This window comes from Musa acuminata, chromosome BXJ1-8, assembly GCF_036884655.1.
Source record: "Musa acuminata AAA Group cultivar baxijiao chromosome BXJ1-8, Cavendish_Baxijiao_AAA, whole genome shotgun sequence".
NCBI classification, from domain to species: domain Eukaryota; kingdom Viridiplantae; phylum Streptophyta; class Magnoliopsida; order Zingiberales; family Musaceae; genus Musa; species Musa acuminata.
Genome location: NC_088334.1, coordinates 38,886,378 through 38,906,490, shown reverse-complemented (window position 1 = coordinate 38,906,490; position 20,113 = coordinate 38,886,378). Strand labels below are relative to the sequence as shown.

Below are 20,113 nucleotides of genomic sequence, written 5' to 3'. Positions count from 1 at the left end.
GACAGGAGAGGTTTTGGCCGCTCGGGGCGCAAAAAGGAGTGCAACACGAGGACTTCCCAGGGGGTCACCCATCCTAGAACCATGTCTGGTCATTGTATGTTTTATGAAGAAATTTTTAGATGATGATTTCATTATTCTCCTGCTATATATATGTTAATGACATATTTATTGTTGGCCAGAATGCTAGAAAAATTGAAAAGCTTAAAAGAGAGTTTTAAGTAAGTCTTTTGGCCGCTCGGGGCCAAAAAAGGAGTGCAACACGAGGACTTCCCAGGGGGTCACCCATCCTAGTACTACTCTCGCCCAAGCACGCTTAACTTCGGAGTTCTGATGGGATCCGGTGCTGGTATGATCGCACTCGTTTTTTGTGCGTCGTCCCTCGCCTTTGTGCACGTCGCGGACGGCGCATCGACGACCGGAGCCCCGAAACCTCTCGAACGATCTCGGAATCGCCATTGTCGGATCCCTCCGATGCCCACGAGGCCGACCGCGTACCGGACACGGCAAGCGCGCGCCGAAACCATCGGGACTTTCTCGAACGAACTCGGAATCGCTATTGCGGCCCCATTCCGGAAAGCTCTCTCCGAGCCCCACGAGACTGACTGAGTAGCGGTCACTGCAAATTCCGAGGCCCAAAACCATCGCCTCGGAGGTCGACGGGAGAGGTTTTGGCCGCGCGGGGCGCAAAAAGTAGTGCAACACGAGGACTTCCCAGGGGGTCACCATCCTAGAACCATGTCTGGTCATTGTATGTTTTATGAAGAAATTTTTAGATGATGATTTCATTATTCTCCTGCTATATATATGTTAATGACATATTTATTGTTGGCCATAATGCTGGAAAAATTGAAAAGCTTAAAAGAGAGTTTTAAGTAAGTCTTTTGGCCGCTCGTGGCGCAAAAAGGAGTGCAACACGAGGACTTCCCAGGGGGTCACCCATCCTAGTACTACTCTCGCCCAAGCAAGCTTAACTTCGGAGTTCTGATGGGATCCGGTGCTTTAGTTCTGGTATGATCGCACTCGTTTTGTGTGCGTCGTCCCTCGCCTTTGTGCACGTCGCGGACGGCGCATCGACGACCGGAGCCCCGAAACCTCTCGAATGATCTCGGAATCGCCATTGTCGGATCCCTCCGATGCCCACGAGGCCGACCGCATACCGGACACGGCAAGCGCGCGCCGAAACCATCGGGACTTTCTCGAACGAACTCGGAATCGCTATTGCGGCCCCATTCCGGAAAGCTGTCTCCGAGCCCCACGAGACTGACTGCGTAGCGGTCACGGCAAATTCCGAGGCCCAAAACCATCGCCTCGGAGGTCGACAGGAGAGGTTTTGGCCGCTCGGGGCGCAAAAAGGAGTGCAACACGAGGACTTCCCAGGGGGTCACCCATCCTAGAACCATGTCTGGTCATTGTATGTTTTATGAAGAAATTTTTAGATGATGATTTCATTATTCTCCTGCTATATATATGTTAATGACATATTTATTGTTGGCCAGAATGCTAGAAAAATTGAAAAGCTTAAAAGAGAGTTTTAAGTAAGTCTTTTGGCCGCTCGGGGCCCAAAAAGGAGTGCAACACGAGGACTTCCCAGGGGGTCACCCATCCTAGTACTACTCTCGCCCAAGCACGCTTAACTTCGGAGTTCTGATGGGATCTGGTGCTGGTATGATCGCACTCGTTTTTTGTGCGTCGTTCCTCGCCTTTGTGCACGTCGCGGACGGCGCATCGACGACCGGAGCCCCGAAACCTCTCGAACGATCTCGGAATCGCCATTGTCGGATCCCTCCGATGCCCACGAGGCCGACCGCGTACCGGACACGGCAAGCGCGCGCCGAAACCATCGGGACTTTCTCGAACGAACTCGGAATCGCTATTGCGGCCCCATTCCGGAAAGCTCTCTCCGAGCCCCACGAGGCTGACTGCGTAGCGGTCACGGCAAATTCCGAGGCCCAAAACCATCGCCTCGGAGGTCGACGGGAGAGGTTTTGGCCGCTCGGGGCGCAAAAAGTAGTGCAACACGAGGACTTCCCAGGGGGTCACCCATCCTAGAACCATGTCTGGTCATTGTATGTTTTATGAAGAAATTTTTAGATGATGATTTCATTATTCTCCTGCTATATATATGTTAATGACATATTTATTGTTGGCCATAATGCTGGAAAAATTGAAAAGCTTAAAAGAGAGTTTTAAGTAAGTCTTTTGGCCGCTCGTGGCGCAAAAAAGAGTGCAACACGAGGACTTCCCAGGGGGTCACCCATCCTAGTACTACTCTCGCCCAAGCAGGCTTAACTTCGGAGTTCTGATGGGATCCGGTGCTTTAGTGCTGGTATGATCGCACTCGTTTTGTGTGCGTCGTCCCTCGCCTTTGTGCACGTCGCGGATGGCGCATCGACGACCGGAGCCCCGAAACCTCTCGAACGATCTCGGAATCGCCATTGTCGGATCCCTCCGATGCCCACGAGGCCGACCGCGTACCGGACACGGCAAGCGCGCGCCGAAACCATCGGGACTTTCTCGAACGAACTCGGAATCGCTATTGCGGCCCCATTCCGGAAAGCTCTCTCCGAGCCCCACGAGACTGACTGCGTAGCGGTCACGGCAAATTCCGAGGCCCAAAACCATCGCCTCGGAGGTCGACGGGAGAGGTTTTGGCCGCTCGGGGCGCAAAAAGGAGTGCAACACGAGGACTTCCCAGGGGGTCACCCATCCTAGAACCATGTCTGGTCATTGTATGTTTTATGAAGAAATTTTTAGATGATGATTTCATTATTCTCCTGCTATATATATGTTAATGACATATTTATTGTTGGCCATAATGCTGGAAAAATTGAAAAGCTTAAAATAGAGTTTTAAGTAAGTCTTTTGGCCGCTCGGGGCGCAAAAAGGAGTGCGACACGAGGACTTCCCAGGGGGTCACCCATCCTAGTACTACTCTCGCCCAAGCACGCTTAACTTCGGAGTTCTGATGGGATCCGGTGCTGGTATGATCGCACTCGTTTTTTGTGCGTCGTCCCTCGCCTTTGTGCACGTCGCGGACGGCGCATCGACGACCGGAGCCCCGAAACCTCTCGAACGATCTCGGAATCGCCATTGTCGGATCCCTCCGATGCCCACGAGGCCGACCGCGTACCGGACACGGCAAGCGCGCGCCGAAACCATCGGGACTTTCTCGAACGAACTCGGAATCGCTATTGCGGCCCCATTCCGGAAAGCTCTCTCCGAGCCCCACGAGACTGACTGCGTAGCGGTCACGGCAAATTCCGAGGCCCAAAACCATCGCCTCGGAGGTCGACGGGAGAGGTTTTGGCCGCGCGGGGCGCAAAAAGTAGTGCAACACGAGGACTTCCCAGGGGGTCACCCATCCTAGAACCATGTCTGGTCATTGTATGTTTTATGAAGAAATTTTTAGATGATGATTTCATTATTCTCCTGCTATATATATGTTAATGACATATTTATTGTTGGCCATAATGCTGGAAAAATTGAAAAGCTTAAAAGAGAGTTTTAAGTAAGTCTTTTGGCCGCTCGTGGCGCAAAAAGGAGTGCAACACGAGGACTTCCCAGGGGGTCACCCATCCTAGTACTACTCTCGCCCAAGCAGGCTTAACTTCGGAGTTCTGATGGGATCCGGTGCTTTAGTTCTGGTATGATCGCACTCGTTTTGTGTGCGTCGTCCCTCGCCTTTGTGCACGTCGCGGACGGCGCATCGACGACCGGAGCCCCGAAACCTCTCGAATGATCTCGGAATCGCCATTGTCGGATCCCTCCGATGCCCACGAGGCCGACCGCGTACCGGACACGGCAAGCGCGCGCCGAAACCATCGGGACTTTCTCGAACGAACTCGGAATCGCTATTGCGGCCCCATTCCGGAAAGCTGTCTCCGAGCCCCACGAGACTGACTGCGTAGCGGTCACGGCAAATTCCGAGGCCCAAAACCATCGCCTCGGAGGTCGACAGGAGAGGTTTTGGCCGCTCGGGGCGCAAAAAGGAGTGCAACACGAGGACTTCCCAGGGGGTCACCCATCCTAGAACCATGTCTGGTCATTGTATGTTTTATGAAGAAATTTTTAGATGATGATTTCATTATTCTCCTGCTATATATATGTTAATGACATATTTATTGTTGGCCAGAATGCTAGAAAAATTGAAAAGCTTAAAAGAGAGTTTTAAGTAAGTCTTTTGGCCGCTCGGGGCCCAAAAAGGAGTGCAACACGAGAACTTCCCAGGGGGTCACCCATCCTAGTACTACTCTCGCCCAAGCACGCTTAACTTCGGAGTTCTGATGGGATCTGGTGCTGGTATGATCGCACTCGTTTTTTGTGCGTCGTCCCTCGCCTTTGTGCACGTCGCGGACGGCGCATCGACGACCGGAGCCCCGAAACCTCTCGAATGATCTCGGAATCGCCATTGTCGGATCCCTCCGATGCCCACGAGGCCGACCGCGTACCGGACACGGCAAGCGCGCGCCGAAACCATCGGGACTTTCTCGAACGAACTCGGAATCGCTATTGCGGCCCCATTCCGGAAAGCTGTCTCCGAGCCCCACGAGACTGACTGCGTAGCGGTCACGGCAAATTCCGAGGCCCAAAACCATCGCCTCGGAGGTCGACAGGAGAGGTTTTGGTCGCTCGGGGCGCAAAAAGGAGTGCAACACGAGGACTTCCCAGGGGGTCACCCATCCTAGAACCATGTCTGGTCATTGTATGTTTTATGAAGAAATTTTTAGATGATGATTTCATTATTCTCCTGCTATATATATGTTAATGACATATTTATTGTTGGCCATAATGCTGGAAAAATTGAAAAGCTTAAAAGAGAGTTTTAAGTAAGTCTTTTGGCCGCTCGTGGCGCAAAAAGGAGTGCAACACGAGGACTTCCCAGGGGGTCACCCATCCTAGTACAACTCTCGCCCAAGCAAGCTTAACTTCGGAGTTCTGATGGGATCCGGTGCTTTAGTTCTGGTATGATCGCACTCATTTTGTGTGCGTCGTCCCTCGCCTTTGTGCACGTCGCGGACGGCGCATCGACGACCGGAGCCCCGAAACCTCTCGAATGATCTCGGAATCGCCATTGTCGGATCCCTCCGTTGCCCACGAGGCCGACCGCATACCGGACACGGCAAGCGCGCGCCGAAACCATCGGGACTTTCTCGAACGAACTCGGAATCGCTATTGCGGCCCCATTCCGGAAAGCTATCTCCGAGCCCCACGAGACTGACTGCGTAGCGGTCACGGCAAATTCCGAGGCCCAAAACCATCGCCTCGGAGGTCGACAGGAGAGGTTTTGGCCGCTCGGGGCGCAAAAAGGAGTGCAACACGAGGACTTCCCAGGGGGTCACCCATCCTAGAACCATGTCTGGTCATTGTATGTTTTATGAAGAAATTTTTAGATGATGATTTCATTATTCTCCTGCTATATATATGTTAATGACATATTTATTGTTGGCCAGAATGCTAGAAAAATTGAAAAGCTTAAAAGAGAGTTTTAAGTAAGTCTTTTGGCCGCTCGGGGCCCAAAAAGGAGTGCAACACGAGGACTTCCCAGGGGGTCACCCATCCTAGTACTACTCTCGCCCAAGCACGCTTAACTTCGGAGTTCTGATGGGATCTGGTGCTGGTATGATCGCACTCGTTTTTTGTGCGTCGTCCCTCACCTTTGTGCACGTCGCGGACGGCGCATCGACGACCGGAGCCCCGAAACCTCTCGAACGATCTCGGAATCGCCATTGTCGGATCCCTCCGATGCCCACGAGGCCGACCGCGTACCGGACACGGCAAGCGCGCGCCGAAACCATCGGGACTTTCTCGAACGAACTCGGAATCGCTATTGCGGCCCCATTCCGGAAAGCTCTCTCCGAGCCCCACGAGGCTGACTGCGTAGCGGTCACGGCAAATTCCGTGGCCCAAAACCATCGCCTCGGAGGTCGACGGGAGAGGTTTTGGCCGCTCGGGGCGCAAAAAGTAGTGCAACACGAGGACTTCCCAGGGGGTCACCCATCCTAGAACCATGTCTGGTCATTGTATGTTTTATGAAGAAATTTTTAGATGATGATTTCATTATTCTCCTGCTATATATATGTTAATGACATATTTATTGTTGGCCATAATGCTGGAAAAATTGAAAAGCTTAAAAGAGAGTTTTAAGTAAGTCTTTTGGCCGCTCGTGGCGCAAAAAAGAGTGCAACACGAGGACTTCCCAGGGGGTCACCCATCCTAGTACTACTCTCGCCCAAGCAGGCTTAACTTCGGAGTTCTGATGGGATCCGGTGCTTTAGTGCTGGTATGATCGCACTCGTTTTGTGTGCATCGTCCCTCGCCTTTGTGCACGTCGCGGACGGCGCATCGACGACCGGAGCCCCGAAACCTCTCGAACGATCTCGGAATCGCCATTGTCGGATCCCTCCGATGCCCACGAGGCCGACCGCGTACCGGACACGGCAAGCGCGCGCCGAAACCATCGGGACTTTCTCGAACGAACTCAGAATTGCTATTGCGGCCCCATTCCGGAAAGCTCTCTCCGAGCCCCACGAGACTGACTGCGTAGCGGTCACGGCAAATTCCGAGGCCCAAAACCATCGCCTCGGAGGTCGACGGGAGAGGTTTTGGCCGCTCGGGGCGCAAAAAGGAGTGCAACACGAGGACTTCCCAGGGGGTCACCCATCCTAGAACCATGTCTGGTCATTGTATGTTTTATGAAGAAATTTTTAGATGATGATTTCATTATTCTCCTGCTATATATATGTTAATGACATATTTATTGTTGGCCATAATGCTGGAAAAATTGAAAAGCTTAAAAGAGAGTTTTAAGTAAGTCTTTTGGCCGCTCGGGGCGCAAAAAGGAGTGCGACACGAGGACTTCCCAGGGGGTCACCCATCCTAGTACTACTCTCGCCCAAGCACGCTTAACTTCGGAGTTCTGATGGGATCCGGTGCTGGTATGATCGCACTCGTTTTTTGTGCGTCGTCCCTCGCCTTTGTGCACGTCGCGGACGGCGCATCGACGACCGGAGCCCCGAAACCTCTCGAACGATCTCGGAATCGCCATTGTCGGATCCCTCCGATGCCCACGAGGCCGACCGCGTACCGGACACAGCAAGCGCGCGCCGAAACCATCGGGACTTTCTCGAACGAACTCGGAATCGCTATTGCGGCCCCATTCCGGAAAGCTCTCTCCGAGCCCCACGAGACTGACTGCGTAGCGGTCACGGCAAATTCCGAGGCCCAAAACCATCGCCTCGGAGGTCGACGGGAGAGGTTTTGGCCGCTCGGGGCGCAAAAAGTAGTGCAACACGAGGACTTCCCAGGGGGTCACCCATCCTAGAACCATGTCTGGTCATTGTATGTTTTATGAAGAAATTTTTAGATGATGATTTCATTATTCTCCTGCTATATATATGTTAATGACATATTTATTGTTGGCCATAATGCTGGAAAAATTGAAAAGCTTAAAAGAGAGTTTTAAGTAAGTCTTTTGGCCGCTCGTGGCGCAAAAAAGAGTGCAACACGAGGACTTCCCAGGGGGTCACCCATCCTAGTACTACTCTCGCCCAAGCAGCCTTAACTTCGAAGTTCTGATGGGATCCGGTGCTTTAGTGCTGGTATGATCGCACTAGTTTTGTGTGCGTCGTCCCTCTCCTTTGTGCACGTCGCGGACGGCGCATCGACGACCGGAGCCCCGAAACCTCTCGAACGATCTCGGAATCGCCATTGTCGGATCCCTCCGATGCCCACGAGGCCGACCGCGTACCGGACACGGCAAGCGCGCGCCGAAACCATCGGGACTTTCTCGAACGAACTCGGAATCGCTATTGCGGCCCCATTCCGGAAAGCTCTCTCCGAGCCCCACGAGACTGACTGCGTAGCGGTCACGGCAAATTCCGAGGCCCAAAACCATCGCCTCGGAGGTCGACGGGAGAGGTTTTGGCCGCTCGGGGCGCAAAAAGGAGTGCAACACGAGGACTTCCCAGGGGGTCACCCATCCTAGAACCATGTCTGGTCATTGTATGTTTTATGAAGAAATTTTTAGATGATGATTTCATTATTCTCCTGCTATATATATGTTAATGACATATTTATTGTTGGCCATAATGCTGGAAAAATTGAAAAGCTTAAAAGAGAGTTTTAAGTAAGTCTTTTGGCCGCTCGGGGCGCAAAAAGGAGTGCGACACGAGGACTTCCCAGGGGGTCACCCATCCTAGTACTACTCTCGCCCAAGCACGCTTAACTTCGGAGTTCTGATGGGATCCGGTGCTGGTATGATCGCACTCGTTTTTTGTGCGTCGTCCCTCGCCTTTGTGCACGTCGCGGACGGCGCATCGACGACCGGAGCCCCGAAACCTCTCGAACGATCTCGGAATCGCCATTGTCGGATCCCTCCGATGCCCACGAGGCCGACCGCGTACCGGACACGGCAAGCGCGCGCCGAAACCATCGGGACTTTCTCGAACGAACTCGGAATCGCTATTGCGGCCCCATTCCGGAAAGCTCTCTCCGAGCCCCACGAGACTGACTGCGTAGCGGTCACGGCAAATTCCGAGGCCCAAAACCATCGCCTCGGAGGTCGACGGGAGAGGTTTTGGCCGCGCGGGGCGCAAAAAGTAGTGCAACACGAGGACTTCCCAGGGGGTCACCCATCCTAGAACCATGTCTGGTCATTGTATGTTTTATGAAGAAATTTTTAGATGATGATTTCATTATTCTCCTGCTATATATATGTTAATGACATATTTATTGTTGGCCATAATGCTGGAAAAATTGAAAAGCTTAAAAGAGAGTTTTAAGTAAGTCTTTTGGCCGCTCGTGGCGCAAAAAGGAGTGCAACACGAGGACTTCCCAGGGGGTCACCCATCCTAGTACTACTCTCGCCCAAGCAGGCTTAACTTCGGAGTTCTGATGGGATCCGGTGCTTCAGTTCTGGTATGATCGCACTCGTTTTGTGTGCGTCGTCCCTCGCCTTTGTGCACGTCGCGGACGGCGCATCGACGACCGGAGCCCCGAAACCTCTCGAATGATCTCGGAATCGCCATTGTCGGATCCCTCCGATGCCCACGAGGCCGACCGCGTACCGGACACGGCAAGCGCGCGCCGAAACCATCGGGACTTTCTCGAACGAACTCGGAATCGCTATTGCGGCCCCATTCCGGAAAGCTGTCTCCGAGCCCCACGAGACTGACTGCGTAGCGGTCACGGCAAATTCCGAGGCCCAAAACCATCGCCTCGGAGGTCGACAGGAGAGGTTTTGGCCGCTCGGGGCGCAAAAAGGAGTGCAACACGAGGACTTCCCAGGGGGTCACCCATCCTAGAACCATGTCTGGTCATTGTATGTTTTATGAAGAAATTTTTAGATGATGATTTCATTATTCTCCTGCTATATATATGTTAATGACATATTTATTGTTGGCCAGAATGCTAGAAAAATTGAAAAGCTTAAAAGAGAGTTTTAAGTAAGTCTTTTGGCCGCTCGGGGCCCAAAAAGGAGTGCAACACGAGGACTTCCCAGGGGGTCACCCATCCTAGTACTACTCTCGCCCAAGCACGCTTAACTTCGGAGTTCTGATGGGATCTGGTGCTGGTATGATCGCACTCGTTTTTTGTGCGTCGTCCCTCGCCTTTGTGCACGTCGCGGACGGTGCATCGACGACCGGAGCCCCGAAACCTCTCGAACGATCTCGGAATCGCCATTGTCGGATCCCTCCGATGCCCACGAGGCCGACCGCGTACCGGACACAGCAAGCGCGCGCCGAAACCATCGGGACTTTCTCGAACGAACTCGGAATCGCTATTGCGGCCCCATTCCGGAAAGCTCTCTCCGAGCCCCACGAGACTGACTGCGTAGCGGTCACGGCAAATTCCGAGGCCCAAAACCATCGCCTCGGAGGTCGACGGGAGAGGTTTTGGCCGCTCGGGGCGCAAAAAGTAGTGCAACACGAGGACTTCCCAGGGGGTCACCCATCCTAGAACCATGTCTGGTCATTGTATGTTTTATGAAGAAATTTTTAGATGATGATTTCATTATTCTCCTGCTATATATATGTTAATGACATATTTATTGTTGGCCATAATGCTGGAAAAATTGAAAAGCTTAAAAGAGAGTTTTAAGTAAGTCTTTTGGCCGCTCGTGGCGCAAAAAAGAGTGCAACACGAGGACTTCCCAGGGGGTTACCCATCCTAGTACTACTCTCGCCCAAGCAGCCTTAACTTCGAAGTTCTGATGGGATCCGGTGCTTTAGTGCTGGTATGATCGCACTAGTTTTGTGTGCGTCGTCCCTCTCCTTTGTGCACGTCGCGGACGGCGCATCGACGACCGGAGCCCCGAAACCTCTCGAACGATCTCGGAATCGCCATTGTCGGATCCCTCCGATGCCCACGAGGCCGACCGCGTACCGGACACGGCAAGCGCGCGCCGAAACCATCGGGACTTTCTCGAACGAACTCGGAATCGCTATTGCGGCCCCATTCCGGAAAGCTCTCTCCGAGCCCCACGAGACTGACTGCGTAGCGGTCACGGCAAATTCCGAGGCCCAAAACCATCGCCTCGGAGGTCGACGGGAGAGGTTTTGGCCGCGCGGGGCGCAAAAAGTAGTGCAACACGAGGACTTCCCAGGGGGTCACCCATCCTAGAACCATGTCTGGTCATTGTATGTTTTATGAAGAAATTTTTAGATGATGATTTCATTATTCTCCTGCTATATATATGTTAATGACATATTTATTGTTGGCCATAATGCTGGAAAAATTGAAAAGCTTAAAAGAGAGTTTTAAGTAAGTCTTTTGGCCGCTCGTGGCGCAAAAAGGAGTGCAACACGAGGACTTCCCAGGGGGTCACCCATCCTAGTACTACTCTCGCCCAAGCAGGCTTAACTTCGGAGTTCTGATGGGATCCGGTGCTTCAGTTCTGGTATGATCGCACTCGTTTTGTGTGCGTCGTCCCTCGCCTTTGTGCACGTCGCGGACGGCGCATCGACGACCGGAGCCCCGAAACCTCTCGAATGATCTCGGAATCGCCATTGTCGGATCCCTCCGATGCCCACGAGGCCGACCGCGTACCGGACACGGCAAGCGCGCGCCGAAACCATCGGGACTTTCTCGAACGAACTCGGAATCGCTATTGCGGCCCCATTCCGGAAAGCTGTCTCCGAGCCCCACGAGACTGACTGCGTAGCGGTCACGGCAAATTCCGAGGCCCAAAACCATCGCCTCGGAGGTCGACAGGAGAGGTTTTGGCCGCTCGGGGCGCAAAAAGGAGTGCAACACGAGGACTTCCCAGGGGGTCACCCATCCTAGAACCATGTCTGGTCATTGTATGTTTTATGAAGAAATTTTTAGATGATGATTTCATTATTCTCCTGCTATATATATGTTAATGACATATTTATTGTTGGCCAGAATGCTAGAAAAATTGAAAAGCTTAAAAGAGAGTTTTAAGTAAGTCTTTTGGCCGCTCGGGGCCCAAAAAGGAGTGCAACACGAGGACTTCCCAGGGGGTCACCCATCCTAGTACTACTCTCGCCCAAGCACGCTTAACTTCGGAGTTCTGATGGGATCTGGTGCTGGTATGATCGCACTCGTTTTTTGTGCGTCGTCCCTCGCCTTTGTGCACGTCGCGGACGGTGCATCGACGACCGGAGCCCCGAAACCTCTCGAACGATCTCGGAATCGCCATTGTCGGATCCCTCCGATGCCCACGAGGCCGACCGCGTACCGGACACAGCAAGCGCGCGCCGAAACCATCGGGACTTTCTCGAACGAACTCGGAATCGCTATTGCGGCCCCATTCCGGAAAGCTCTCTCCGAGCCCCACGAGACTGACTGCGTAGCGGTCACGGCAAATTCCGAGGCCCAAAACCATCGCCTCGGAGGTCGACGGGAGAGGTTTTGGCCGCTCGGGGCGCAAAAAGTAGTGCAACACGAGGACTTCCCAGGGGGTCACCCATCCTAGAACCATGTCTGGTCATTGTATGTTTTATGAAGAAATTTTTAGATGATGATTTCATTATTCTCCTGCTATATATATGTTAATGACATATTTATTGTTGGCCATAATGCTGGAAAAATTGAAAAGCTTAAAAGAGAGTTTTAAGTAAGTCTTTTGGCCGCTCGTGGCGCAAAAAAGAGTGCAACACGAGGACTTCCCAGGGGGTCACCCATCCTAGTACTACTCTCGCCCAAGCAGCCTTAACTTCGAAGTTCTGATGGGATCCGGTGCTTTAGTGCTGGTATGATCGCACTAGTTTTGTGTGCGTCGTCCCTCTCCTTTGTGCACGTCGCGGACGGCGCATCGACGACCGGAGCCCCGAAACCTCTCGAACGATCTCGGAATCGCCATTGTCGGATCCCTCCGATGCCCACGAGGCCGACCGCGTACCGGACACGGCAAGCGCGCGCCGAAACCATCGGGACTTTCTCGAACGAACTCGGAATCGCTATTGCGGCCCCATTCCGGAAAGCTCTCTCCGAGCCCCACGAGACTGACTGCGTAGCGGTCACGGCAAATTCCGAGGCCCAAAACCATCGCCTCGGAGGTCGACGGGAGAGGTTTTGGCCGCTCGGGGCGCAAAAAGGAGTGCAACACGAGGACTTCCCAGGGGGTCACCCATCCTAGAACCATGTCTGGTCATTGTATGTTTTATGAAGAAATTTTTAGATGATGATTTCATTATTCTCCTGCTATATATATGTTAATGACATATTTATTGTTGGCCATAATGCTGGAAAAATTGAAAAGCTTAAAAGAGAGTTTTAAGTAAGTCTTTTGGCCGCTCGGGGCGCAAAAAGGAGTGCGACACGAGGACTTCCCAGGGGGTCACCCATCCTAGTACTACTCTCGCCCAAGCACGCTTAACTTCGGAGTTCTGATGGGATCCGGTGCTGGTATGATCGCACTCGTTTTTTGTGCGTCGTCCCTCGCCTTTGTGCACGTCGCGGACGGCGCATCGACGACCGGAGCCCCGAAACCTCTCGAACGATCTCGGAATCGCCATTGTCGGATCCCTCCGATGCCCACGAGGCCGACCGCGTACCGGACACGGCAAGCGCGCGCCGAAACCATCGGGACTTTCTCGAACGAACTCGGAATCGCTATTGCGGCCCCATTCCGGAAAGCTCTCTCCGAGCCCCACGAGACTGACTGCGTAGCGGTCACGGCAAATTCCGAGGCCCAAAACCATCGCCTCGGAGGTCGACGGGAGAGGTTTTGGCCGCGCGGGGCGCAAAAAGTAGTGCAACACGAGGACTTCCCAGGGGGTCACCCATCCTAGAACCATGTCTGGTCATTGTATGTTTTATGAAGAAATTTTTAGATGATGATTTCATTATTCTCCTGCTATATATATGTTAATGACATATTTATTGTTGGCCATAATGCTGGAAAAATTGAAAAGCTTAAAAGAGAGTTTTAAGTAAGTCTTTTGGCCGCTCGTGGCGCAAAAAGGAGTGCAACACGAGGACTTCCCAGGGGGTCACCCATCCTAGTACTACTCTCGCCCAAGCAGGCTTAACTTCGGAGTTCTGATGGGATCCGGTGCTTCAGTTCTGGTATGATCGCACTCGTTTTGTGTGCGTCGTCCCTCGCCTTTGTGCACGTCGCGGACGGCGCATCGACGACCGGAGCCCCGAAACCTCTCGAATGATCTCGGAATCGCCATTGTCGGATCCCTCCGATGCCCACGAGGCCGACCGCGTACCGGACACGGCAAGCGCGCGCCGAAACCATCGGGACTTTCTCGAACGAACTCGGAATCGCTATTGCGGCCCCATTCCGGAAAGCTCTCTCCGAGCCCCACGAGACTGACTGCGTAGCGGTCACGGCAAATTCCGAGGCCCAAAACCATCGCCTCGGAGGTCGACAGGAGAGGTTTTGGCCGCTCGGGGCGCAAAAAGGAGTGCAACACGAGGACTTCCCAGGGGGTCACCCATCCTAGAACCATGTCTGGTCATTGTATGTTTTATGAAGAAATTTTTAGATGATGATTTCATTATTCTCCTGCTATATATATGTTAATGACATATTTATTGTTGGCCAGAATGCTAGAAAAATTGAAAAGCTTAAAAGAGAGTTTTAAGTAAGTCTTTTGGCCGCTCGGGGCGCAAAAAGGAGTGCGACACGAGGACTTCCCAGGGGGTCACCCATCCTAGTACTACTCTCGCCCAAGCACGCTTAACTTCGGAGTTCTGATGGGATCCGGTGCTGGTATGATCGCACTCGTTTTTTGTGCGTCGTCCCTCGCCTTTGTGCACGTCGCGGACGGCGCATCGACGACCGGAGCCCCGAAACCTCTCGAACGATCTCGGAATCGCCATTGTCGGATCCCTCCGATGCCCACGAGGCCGACCGCGTACCGGACACGGCAAGCGCGCGCCGAAACCATCGGGACTTTCTCGAACGAACTCGGAATCGCTATTGCGGCCCCATTCCGGAAAGCTCTCTCCGAGCCCCACGAGACTGACTGCGTAGCGGTCACGGCAAATTCCGAGGCCCAAAACCATCGCCTCGGAGGTCGACGGGAGAGGTTTTGGCCGCTCGGGGCGCAAAAAGGAGTGCAACACGAGGACTTCCCAGGGGGTCACCCATCCTAGAACCATGTCTGGTCATTGTATGTTTTATGAAGAAATTTTTAGATGATGATTTCATTATTCTCCTGCTATATATATGTTAATGACATATTTATTGTTGGCCATAATGCTGGAAAAATTGAAAAGCTTAAAAGAGAGTTTTAAGTAAGTCTTTTGGCCGCTCGGGGCGCAAAAAGGAGTGCGACACGAGGACTTCCCAGGGGGTCACCCATCCTAGTACTACTCTCGCCCAAGCACGCTTAACTTCGGAGTTCTGATGGGATCCGGTGCAGGTATGATCGCACTCGTTTTTTGTGCGTCGTCCCTCGCCTTTGTGCACGTCGCGGACGGCGCATCGACGACCGGAGCCCCGAAACCTCTCGAACGATCTCGGAATCGCCATTGTCGGATCCCTCCGATGCCCACGAGGCCGACCGCGTACCGGACACGGCAAGCGCGCGCCGAAACCATCGGGACTTTCTCGAACGAACTCGGAATCGCTATTGCGGCCCCATTCCGGAAAGCTCTCTCCGAGCCCCACGAGACTGACTGCGTAGCGGTCACGGCAAATTCCGAGGCCCAAAACCATCGCCTCGGAGGTCGACGGGAGAGGTTTTGGCCGCGCGGGGCGCAAAAAGTAGTGCAACACGAGGACTTCCCAGGGGGTCACCCATCCTAGAACCATGTCTGGTCATTGTATGTTTTATGAAGAAATTTTTAGATGATGATTTCATTATTCTCCTGCTATATATATGTTAATGACATATTTATTGTTGGCCATAATGCTGGAAAAATTGAAAAGCTTAAAAGAGAGTTTTAAGTAAGTCTTTTGGCCGCTCGTGGCGCAAAAAGGAGTGCAACACGAGGACTTCCCAGGGGGTCACCCATCCTAGTACTACTCTCGCCCAAGCAGGCTTAACTTCGGAGTTCTGATGGGATCCGGTGCTTTAGTTCTGGTATGATCGCACTCGTTTTGTGTGCGTCGTCCCTCGCCTTTGTGCACGTCGCGGACGGCGCATCGACGACCGGAGCCCCGAAACCTCTCGAATGATCTCGGAATCGCCATTGTCGGATCCCTCCGATGCCCACGAGGCCGACCGCGTACCGGACACGGCAAGCGCGCGCCGAAACCATCGGGACTTTCTCGAACGAACTCGGAATCGCTATTGCGGCCCCATTCCGGAAAGCTGTCTCCGAGCCCCACGAGACTGACTGCGTAGCGGTCACGGCAAATTCCGAGGCCCAAAACCATCGCCTCGGAGGTCGACAGGAGAGGTTTTGGCCGCTCGGGGCGCAAAAAGGAGTGCAACACGAGGACTTCCCAGGGGGTCACCCATCCTAGAACCATGTCTGGTCATTGTATGTTTTATGAAGAAATTTTTAGATGATGATTTCATTATTCTCCTGCTATATATATGTTAATGACATATTTATTGTTGGCCAGAATGCTAGAAAAATTGAAAAGCTTAAAAGAGAGTTTTAAGTAAGTCTTTTGGCCGCTCGGGGCCCAAAAAGGAGTGCAACACGAGGACTTCCCAGGGGGTCACCCATCCTAGTACTACTCTCGCCCAAGCACGCTTAACTTCGGAGTTCTGATGGGATCTGGTGCTGGTATGATCGCACTCGTTTTTTGTGCGTCGTCCCTCGCCTTTGTGCACGTCGCGGACGGCGCATCGACGACCGGAGCCCCGAAACCTCTCGAACGATCTCGGAATCGCCATTGTCGGATCCCTCCGATGCCCACGAGGCCGACCGCGTACCGGACACGGCAAGCGCGCGCCGAAACCATCGGGACTTTCTCGAACGAACTCGGAATCGCTATTGCGGCCCCATTCCGGAAAGCTCTCTCCGAGCCCCACGAGACTGACTGCGTAGCGGTCACGGCAAATTCCGAGGCCCAAAACCATCGCCTCGGAGGTCGACGGGAGAGGTTTTGGCCGCGCGGGGCGCAAAAAGTAGTGCAACACGAGGACTTCCCAGGGGGTCACCCATCCTAGAACCATGTCTGGTCATTGTTTGTTTTATGAAGAAATTTTTAGATGATGATTTCATTATTCTCCTGCTATATATATGTTAATGACATATTTATTGTTGGCCATAATGCTGGAAAAATTGAAAAGCTTAAAAGAGAGTTTTAAGTAAGTCTTTTGGCCGCTCGTGGCGCAAAAAGGAGTGCAACACGAGGACTTCCCAGGGGGTCACCCATCCTAGTACTACTCTCGCCCAAGCAGGCTTAACTTCGGAGTTCTGATGGGATCCGGTGCTTCAGTTCTGGTATGATCGCACTCGTTTTGTGTGCGTCGTCCCTCGCCTTTGTGCACGTCGCGGACGGCGCATCGACGACCGGAGCCCCGAAACCTCTCGAATGATCTCGGAATCGCCATTGTCGGATCCCTCCGATGCCCACGAGGCCGACCGCGTACCGGACACGGCAAGCGCGCGCCGAAACCATCGGGACTTTCTCGAACGAACTCGGAATCGCTATTGCGGCCCCATTCCGGAAAGCTCTCTCCGAGCCCCACGAGACTGACTGCGTAGCGGTCACGGCAAATTCCGAGGCCCAAAACCATCGCCTCGGAGGTCGACAGGAGAGGTTTTGGCCGCTCGGGGCGCAAAAAGGAGTGCAACACGAGGACTTCCCAGGGGGTCACCCATCCTAGAACCATGTCTGGTCATTGTATGTTTTATGAAGAAATTTTTAGATGATGATTTCATTATTCTCCTGCTATATATATGTTAATGACATATTTATTGTTGGCCAGAATGCTAGAAAAATTGAAAAGCTTAAAAGAGAGTTTTAAGTAAGTCTTTTGGCCGCTCGGGGCCCAAAAAGGAGTGCAACACGAGGACTTCCCAAGGGGTCACCCATCCTAGTACTACTCTCGCCCAAGCACGCTTAACTTCGGAGTTCTGATGGGATCTGGTGCTGGTATGATCGCACTCGTTTTTTGTGCGTCGTCCCTCGCCTTTGTGCACGTCGCGGACGGCGCATCGACGACCGGAGCCCCGAAACCTCTCGAACGATCTCGGAATCGCCATTGTCGGATCCCTCCGATGCCCACGAGGCCGACCGCGTACCGGACAAGGCAAGCGCGCGCCGAAACCATCGGGACTTTCTCGAACGAACTCGGAATCGCTATTGCGGCCCCATTCCGGAAAGCTCTCTCCGAGCCCCACGAGACTGACTGCGTAGCGGTCACGGCAAATTCCGAGGCCCAAAACCATCGCCTCGGAGGTCGACGGGAGAGGTTTTGGCCGCTCGGGGCGCAAAAAGGAGTGCAACACGAGGACTTCCCAGAGGGTCACCCATCCTAGAACCATGTCTGGTCATTGTATGTTTTATGAAGAAATTTTTAGATGATGATTTCATTATTCTCCTGCTATATATATGTTAATGACATATTTATTGTTGGCCATAATGCTGGAAAAATTGAAAAGCTTAAAAGAGAGTTTTAAGTAAGTCTTTTGGCCGCTCGGGGCGCAAAAAGGAGTGCGACACGAGGACATCCCAGGGGGTCACCCATCCTAGTACTACTCTCGCCCAAGCACGCTTAACTTCGGAGTTCTGATGGGATCCGGTGCTGGTATGATCGCACTCGTTTTTTGTGCGTCGTCCCTCGCCTTTGTGCACGTCGCGGACGGCGCATCGACGACCGGAGCCCCGAAACCTCTCGAACGATCTCGGAATCGCCATTGTCGGATCCCTCCGATGCCCACGAGGCCGACCGCGTACCGGACACGGCAAGCGCGCGCCGAAACCATCGGGACTTTCTCGAACGAACTCGGAATCGCTATTGCGGCCCCATTCCGGAAAGCTCTCTCCGAGCCCCACGAGACTGACTGCGTAGCGGTCACGGCAAATTCCGAGGCCCCAAACCATCGCCTCGGAGGTCGACAGGAGAGGTTTTGGCCGCTCGGGGCGCAAAAAGGAGTGCAACACGAGGACTTCCCAGGGGGTCACCCATCCTAGAACCATGTCTGGTCATTGTATGTTTTATGAAGAAATTTTTAGATGATAATTTCATTATTCTCCTGCTATATATATGTTAATGACATATTTATTGTTGGCCAGAATGCTAGAAAAATTGAAAAGCTTAAAAGAGAGTTTTAAGTAAGTCTTTTGGCCGCTCGGGGCCCAAAAAGGAGTGCAACACGAGGACTTCCCAGGGGGTCACCCATCCTAGAACCATGTCTGGTCATTGTATGTTTTATGAAGAAATTTTTAGATGATGATTTCATTATTCTCCTGCTATATATATGTTAATGACATATTTATTGTTGGCCATAATGCTGGAAAAATTGAAAAGCTTAAAAGAGAGTTTTAAGTAAGTCTTTTGGCCGCTCGGGGCGCAAAAAGGAGTGCGACACGAGGACATCCCAAGGGGTCACCCATCCTAGTACTACTCTCGCACAAGCACGCTTAACTTCGGAGTTCGGATGGGATCCGATGCTTTAGTGTTGGTATGATCGAACTCGTTTTGTGTGCGTCGTCCCTCGCCTTTGTGCACGTCGCGGACGGCGCATCGACGACCGGAGCCCCGAAACCTCTCGAACGATCTCGGAATCGCCATTGTCGGATCCCTCCGATGCCCACGAGGCCGACCGCGTACCGGACACGGCAAGCGCGCGCCGAAACCATCGGGACTTTCTCGAACGAACTCGAAATCGCTATTGCGGCCCCATTCCGGAAAGCTCTCTCCGAGCCCCACGAGACTGACTGCGTAGCGGTCACGGCAAATTCCGAGGCCCCAAACCATCGCCTCGGAGGTCGACAGGAGAGGTTTTGGCCGCTCGGGGCGCAAAAAGGAGTGCAACACGAGGACTTCCCAGGGGGTCACCCATCCTAGAACCATGTCTGGTCATTGTATGTTTTATGAAGAAATTTTTAGATGATGATTTCATTATTCTCCTGCTATATATATGTTAATGACATATTTATTGTTGGCCATAATGCTGGAAAAATTGAAAAGCTTAAAAGAGAGTTTTAAGTAAGTCTTTTGGCCGCTCGTGGCGCAAAAAGGAGTGCAACACGAGGACTTCCCAGGGGGTCACCCATCCTAGTACTACTCTCGCCCAAGCAGGCTTAACTTCGGAGTTCTGATGGGATCCGGTGCTTTAGTGCTGGTATGATCGCACTAGTTTTGTGTGCGTCGTCCCTCGCCTTTGTGCACGTCGCGGACGGCGCATCGACGACCGGAGCCCCGAAACCTCTCGAACGATCTCGGAATCGCCATTGTCGGATCCCTCCGATGCCCACGAGGCCGACCGCGTACCGGACACGGCAAGCGCGCGCCGAAACCATCGGGACTTTCTCGAACGAACTCGGAATCGCTATTGCGGCCCCATTCCGGAAAGCTCTCTCCGAGCCCCACGAGACTGACTGCGTAGCGGTCACGGCAAATTCCGAGGCCCCAAACCATCGCCTCGGAGGTCGACAGGAGAGGTTTTGGCCGCTCGGGGCGCAAAAAGGAGTGCAACACGAGGACTTCCCAGGGGGTCACCCATCCTAGAACCATGTCTGGTCATTGTATGTTTTATGAAGAAATTTTTAGATGATGATTTC

At 52.9% G+C, this 20,113-nt stretch overlaps 15 non-coding genes and 15 pseudogenes across 15 annotated transcripts; all 30 read right to left on the bottom strand.

The window, feature by feature from the left end:
* Nucleotides 1-249: 249 nt before the first annotated feature.
* Nucleotides 250-360, bottom strand: LOC135591054 (5S ribosomal RNA; annotated as a pseudogene).
* A 543-nt stretch (nt 361-903) lies between these two features.
* Nucleotides 904-1,022, bottom strand: LOC135589486 (5S ribosomal RNA). The gene has a single exon (XR_010476894.1). It is a non-coding gene; the product is annotated as a 5S ribosomal RNA (ribosomal RNA).
* Nucleotides 1,023-1,566: 544 nt separating this feature from the next.
* On the bottom strand, nt 1,567-1,677 carry LOC135591474 (5S ribosomal RNA; annotated as a pseudogene).
* A 544-nt stretch (nt 1,678-2,221) lies between these two features.
* Nucleotides 2,222-2,340, bottom strand: LOC135592005 (5S ribosomal RNA). Its single transcript, XR_010478770.1, has one exon. It is a non-coding gene; the product is annotated as a 5S ribosomal RNA (ribosomal RNA).
* Nucleotides 2,341-2,884: 544 nt separating this feature from the next.
* On the bottom strand, nt 2,885-2,995 carry LOC135591000 (5S ribosomal RNA; annotated as a pseudogene).
* A 544-nt stretch (nt 2,996-3,539) lies between these two features.
* Nucleotides 3,540-3,658, bottom strand: LOC135589567 (5S ribosomal RNA). The gene has a single exon (XR_010476975.1). It is a non-coding gene; the product is annotated as a 5S ribosomal RNA (ribosomal RNA).
* A 544-nt stretch (nt 3,659-4,202) lies between these two features.
* On the bottom strand, nt 4,203-4,313 carry LOC135591426 (5S ribosomal RNA; annotated as a pseudogene).
* Nucleotides 4,314-4,857: 544 nt separating this feature from the next.
* Nucleotides 4,858-4,976, bottom strand: LOC135589813 (5S ribosomal RNA). The gene has a single exon (XR_010477219.1). It is a non-coding gene; the product is annotated as a 5S ribosomal RNA (ribosomal RNA).
* Nucleotides 4,977-5,520: 544 nt separating this feature from the next.
* LOC135591473 (5S ribosomal RNA) lies at nt 5,521-5,631 on the bottom strand (annotated as a pseudogene).
* A 544-nt stretch (nt 5,632-6,175) lies between these two features.
* On the bottom strand, nt 6,176-6,294 carry LOC135592003 (5S ribosomal RNA). The gene has a single exon (XR_010478769.1). It is a non-coding gene; the product is annotated as a 5S ribosomal RNA (ribosomal RNA).
* A 544-nt stretch (nt 6,295-6,838) lies between these two features.
* LOC135590999 (5S ribosomal RNA) lies at nt 6,839-6,949 on the bottom strand (annotated as a pseudogene).
* Nucleotides 6,950-7,493: 544 nt separating this feature from the next.
* Nucleotides 7,494-7,612, bottom strand: LOC135590014 (5S ribosomal RNA). Its single transcript, XR_010477420.1, has one exon. It is a non-coding gene; the product is annotated as a 5S ribosomal RNA (ribosomal RNA).
* Nucleotides 7,613-8,156: 544 nt separating this feature from the next.
* On the bottom strand, nt 8,157-8,267 carry LOC135590998 (5S ribosomal RNA; annotated as a pseudogene).
* Nucleotides 8,268-8,811: 544 nt separating this feature from the next.
* On the bottom strand, nt 8,812-8,930 carry LOC135589578 (5S ribosomal RNA). The gene has a single exon (XR_010476985.1). It is a non-coding gene; the product is annotated as a 5S ribosomal RNA (ribosomal RNA).
* A 544-nt stretch (nt 8,931-9,474) lies between these two features.
* On the bottom strand, nt 9,475-9,585 carry LOC135591472 (5S ribosomal RNA; annotated as a pseudogene).
* Nucleotides 9,586-10,129: 544 nt separating this feature from the next.
* LOC135590254 (5S ribosomal RNA) lies at nt 10,130-10,248 on the bottom strand. Its single transcript, XR_010477660.1, has one exon. It is a non-coding gene; the product is annotated as a 5S ribosomal RNA (ribosomal RNA).
* Nucleotides 10,249-10,792: 544 nt separating this feature from the next.
* Nucleotides 10,793-10,911, bottom strand: LOC135589577 (5S ribosomal RNA). Its single transcript, XR_010476984.1, has one exon. It is a non-coding gene; the product is annotated as a 5S ribosomal RNA (ribosomal RNA).
* A 544-nt stretch (nt 10,912-11,455) lies between these two features.
* Nucleotides 11,456-11,566, bottom strand: LOC135591471 (5S ribosomal RNA; annotated as a pseudogene).
* Nucleotides 11,567-12,110: 544 nt separating this feature from the next.
* Nucleotides 12,111-12,229, bottom strand: LOC135590012 (5S ribosomal RNA). Its single transcript, XR_010477418.1, has one exon. It is a non-coding gene; the product is annotated as a 5S ribosomal RNA (ribosomal RNA).
* Nucleotides 12,230-12,773: 544 nt separating this feature from the next.
* Nucleotides 12,774-12,884, bottom strand: LOC135590997 (5S ribosomal RNA; annotated as a pseudogene).
* Nucleotides 12,885-13,428: 544 nt separating this feature from the next.
* LOC135589576 (5S ribosomal RNA) lies at nt 13,429-13,547 on the bottom strand. The gene has a single exon (XR_010476983.1). It is a non-coding gene; the product is annotated as a 5S ribosomal RNA (ribosomal RNA).
* A 544-nt stretch (nt 13,548-14,091) lies between these two features.
* On the bottom strand, nt 14,092-14,202 carry LOC135590996 (5S ribosomal RNA; annotated as a pseudogene).
* Nucleotides 14,203-14,746: 544 nt separating this feature from the next.
* Nucleotides 14,747-14,857, bottom strand: LOC135591318 (5S ribosomal RNA; annotated as a pseudogene).
* A 544-nt stretch (nt 14,858-15,401) lies between these two features.
* LOC135589565 (5S ribosomal RNA) lies at nt 15,402-15,520 on the bottom strand. Its single transcript, XR_010476973.1, has one exon. It is a non-coding gene; the product is annotated as a 5S ribosomal RNA (ribosomal RNA).
* Nucleotides 15,521-16,064: 544 nt separating this feature from the next.
* LOC135591469 (5S ribosomal RNA) lies at nt 16,065-16,175 on the bottom strand (annotated as a pseudogene).
* A 544-nt stretch (nt 16,176-16,719) lies between these two features.
* LOC135589575 (5S ribosomal RNA) lies at nt 16,720-16,838 on the bottom strand. Its single transcript, XR_010476982.1, has one exon. It is a non-coding gene; the product is annotated as a 5S ribosomal RNA (ribosomal RNA).
* A 544-nt stretch (nt 16,839-17,382) lies between these two features.
* LOC135591515 (5S ribosomal RNA) lies at nt 17,383-17,493 on the bottom strand (annotated as a pseudogene).
* A 544-nt stretch (nt 17,494-18,037) lies between these two features.
* Nucleotides 18,038-18,148, bottom strand: LOC135591555 (5S ribosomal RNA; annotated as a pseudogene).
* A 758-nt stretch (nt 18,149-18,906) lies between these two features.
* Nucleotides 18,907-19,025, bottom strand: LOC135591014 (5S ribosomal RNA). Its single transcript, XR_010478402.1, has one exon. It is a non-coding gene; the product is annotated as a 5S ribosomal RNA (ribosomal RNA).
* Nucleotides 19,026-19,569: 544 nt separating this feature from the next.
* Nucleotides 19,570-19,688, bottom strand: LOC135589317 (5S ribosomal RNA). Its single transcript, XR_010476725.1, has one exon. It is a non-coding gene; the product is annotated as a 5S ribosomal RNA (ribosomal RNA).
* Nucleotides 19,689-20,113: the final 425 nt, after the last annotated feature.